This window comes from Schistocerca nitens, chromosome 10 (genome assembly GCF_023898315.1).
Source record: "Schistocerca nitens isolate TAMUIC-IGC-003100 chromosome 10, iqSchNite1.1, whole genome shotgun sequence".
NCBI classification, from domain to species: Eukaryota; Metazoa; Arthropoda; class Insecta; order Orthoptera; family Acrididae; genus Schistocerca; species Schistocerca nitens.
The window spans coordinates 105,406,445-105,409,993 of NC_064623.1; the positions used below are offsets into that span (position 1 = coordinate 105,406,445).

At 43.7% G+C, this 3,549-nt stretch overlaps 1 pseudogene; it reads left to right on the plus strand.

The window, feature by feature from the left end:
• The first annotated feature begins 3,036 nt into the window (after positions 1-3,036).
• On the plus strand, positions 3,037-3,154 carry LOC126210709 (5S ribosomal RNA; annotated as a pseudogene).
• The last annotated feature ends 395 nt before the right edge of the window (positions 3,155-3,549 follow it).

The following is a 3,549-nucleotide window of genomic DNA, read 5'->3' on the forward strand; positions in this document are numbered from 1 at the left end:
AACATCCATGCCCGAGGCAGGATTCGAATCTGCGACTGTAGCAGTCAAGCGGTTCCGGACTGCAGCGCCTACAACCGCACAGCCACCGCGGCCGGCAATACATTACAACTAGTTCATAAATAACCACGGTTTCAGATGCGGTTACTGGAACTGAGCAAACATATCTTTTTACAAATAATTTAATTTGTTAAGGTTCAACTGTTACTGTTTGTATTCCTTTCAAATCGTTTAGAATGTTTTAATATTTGGAAGAGCACAAAGTACAAATGATGATGGACCAATAGTCAACGCTCAGCTGCCCATTCAGAAACCTGCTATGTTCAAAACGATCATGCGAAAGCAGTATAAACAATAGTAGGGCTGGACACAATACAAACTTCGAAAATTTTATGATATTTGTACTGTTAGTGCTGTTTGGGTGTTTGAATGTGTGAGAAAAGCAGATGCGATCTTGAATGAATCTTTGAAACAGGAACCCGTAGATCACCTTCTAGCTGCAGTCGATGCCGAATTTTCGTCTTGACTAATGCTATTGTGGAAAATGTTGACCCACATAAGTAAGGTGGGATATTCATTCCGAATCTACACCCAAAAATGTTTAAGAGGATTTGATTTAAATTCATTTTGAAGTGTTCTGTCACTAGAGATTTCTATTAGCTCCTTCTATTGTTGACAAGTGGTCTGCAATGATACTGTCGAATGAATTGTGGATCCAGTCCTACTCAAATGAAGGTTTTGCAAAAACTTGTACCCTCACATTGTTGGCGAAGGTTTATGAGATGTAGTACGTCATTTCTACTGATGTTACCTTCATCCATTTTACTTCACGAAATCATTCAGACCAGAAGGTAGATCGCTGTTACCCTTCTCTACCTGAGTTTCGCACGGTCCCAATTTTCTCTTGAACCCCAGCTCTTTCTCGCTTAGACGACGATATCAGTATTTCGGACTTCAAGTGATACGTTAAAATAGTTCAATTTCTCAAAAACTTCGGCCAAGGAGCACAGTAGCAGATGAAGTTTTTCATTCAGAAACGCATTTTCTCGCGCGGATTTTTTCGAGCATACTAATACGATGCACTGTCATGCACTGACAGACTATACTTTCCGTATAGCTTATTCCTTTTTTCCCATAATTTCGAAAATCTTTCACTATTTAACACCGGCGTACCCTTCTTGCGTCTAGGCAATTCCTATGAATATGCCCCGAATTTTCTTAAGACTTGTTTCCATTACGAAGCGCGATATCAGAACTGCCTAATCGATTCCCTTATCTTTCCTAAAGTCGAAGAGATCTTCATCTTCTTTTTCACCCTTCTACATTTTATTTTTGTCAGCAGCTTGAATGAATGAGTTGTTGAGCTGATTGAGCGATTGCTGCTTCCAATCTTCGAAATCGTGTGGATGAGAATTTTTGATGTATCTGGTGGTCCATGTCGTTGGTGGGCTCTCCAAATAGCTGGAGATTTGGGTGATTCTCCAGTTACTGGCAAGCTCCTTCCAGACGGCGATTGAGGACCTCCATCTACTTTTGTTGTTGTCCGGATAGAAAGGTCTCTTTATTGTAGGGACTGCAGATACTTCGGCTGCACGGATGGAATACGGCACCATGACACATTCTGACGTGCACGCCAGATCTTCAATTAGGTCAACTCTTCCCAACACTTTGTCCACTCAGTTTAATTTCGTTAACGAACTGCCCCACAGACACTAACGCGAGCTGTTGCAACACAGAAAACAAGGTATTCGCACACAGGGAAAAGCTTGCACTTTTTCAGTACGGCATTGGCACTGCCGGGTGTGTTTTCATTACCTCGCGTTACACGCAACACACTGCGCCGTATTTCCACTTTACTGTGGGAGGGGGAGGGTGGGAGGTGCGCGTTTGGAAGCCGTATATGCCCAGCCAATGCGTTCCCTTCCACCGCCGTTAATTTTCACCGCGCGTAGTTTCAGGGAACTGGAACGCCATTGGCTCCGCAGTTTGTTGCTTTTGTTCCGAGAAACTGGACGCGGAAAATAAATTACGCTCGTTTTACAATATAATTTACGGTGCGGGGCCGATTGTGTAGGCTCGCCTGTAGCGAGTCTGCCTGTATACACGCAGAGTGATTAATGCCGCCAGCGCGCGGACCATTAAAATAATTCAATAAATCACGGTCAGCGAGCTAAATGTAAACATTTTTATATGAGCCTCATAATGCTCCAATATCTTTCAAAACTTGTTAATTGCACCTGTAGGTTTCTCTCCATCACTAACACGATCTTCCTCTAAAGCCGATTTTGATATCTCTCTCTCTCTCTTTCTCTCTCTCTCTCTCTCTCTCTCTCTCTCTCTGTGTGTGTGTGTGTGTGTGTGTGTGTGTGTGTGAGTGTGAGTGGGTTGCTTGCGCATGTTTGGTTAGATAGGCTGAATAGATGTGTGGGAGCATATCTGCAAATGGGAGTAGCACACGCCTTCCCTCTTAATTAAAGATTTAACTGTGGCATTGCGTTTCCAGTTTCCTTACTAGTTATCTGCCCAGCTCAGATTCTTTAAATAAGTTCTTTCTAAGAAGTGCTAGTTATTCACGCAACATCGTGATTATGATGTGATAACTGCTGAACTGTGAGTGGTACACTGATATTTTTTCAGATATTTCAGTGGTAGAGGTGGATACTGTCTGCAAAATGAGTTGCGAATAGCAATAATAAGGAAGTAATAAAACGGAACGACACGTCTGATTCTGGTTTCAGTGCATGAATAGGGAAATGTAGCAGGCGTACGTATTTTCTTTCCAAAAGTTTTGTAGGAAATTGCCGGTTTCGAAAAGGTTTGCAGTAATGTGTAAATTTTACTGAAAGTCGCTAAATCCTCTCAGTTTCAAATATTGGGCGAACATACTGCGTGTAATGAGTAATTAGTGCCTTGAATAACACAAAAAAATTTCTGGTCCCCGAAACCCTTAGACAGTGTGTTTCCATTGGAACGTGCAAAAATGTAACAGGAAATAGAGAATACGTCACTGAAAATTTGTGGTAGGGAACCTGGGTTCGGGCCAACGGCCTTGCCGCAGTGGTAACACCGGTTCCCGTCAGATCACCGAAGTTAAGCGCTGTCGGGCTGGGCTAGCACTTGGATGGGTGACCATCGGGTCTTCCGAACGCTGTTGGCAAGCGGGGTGCACTCAGCCCTTGTGAGGCAAACTTAGGAGCTACTTGATTCAGAAGTAGCGGCTCCGGTCTCGTTAACTGGCATACGGCAGGGAGAGCGGTGTGCTGACCACATGACCCTCCATATCCGCATCCAGTGATACCTATGAGCTGAGGATGACACAGCGCCCTGTCAGTACCGTTGGGCCTTAATGGCCTGTTCGGGAGGAGTTGGTTATTTTAGTAAACCTGGGTCGGAGAAGCCAGCTTAGGGAGGTATAGAAATAAACTTGTCACTGCTTTGCCTAGCGTTCTGTTTTCCAGCTTATTTACAACTAACATGCGTGCAAGCTTACGCGTACTGTGATGGTTATTGACATTTGCACTCTTTTATTCCTGCAAGGAAGAGCGTGGGTAT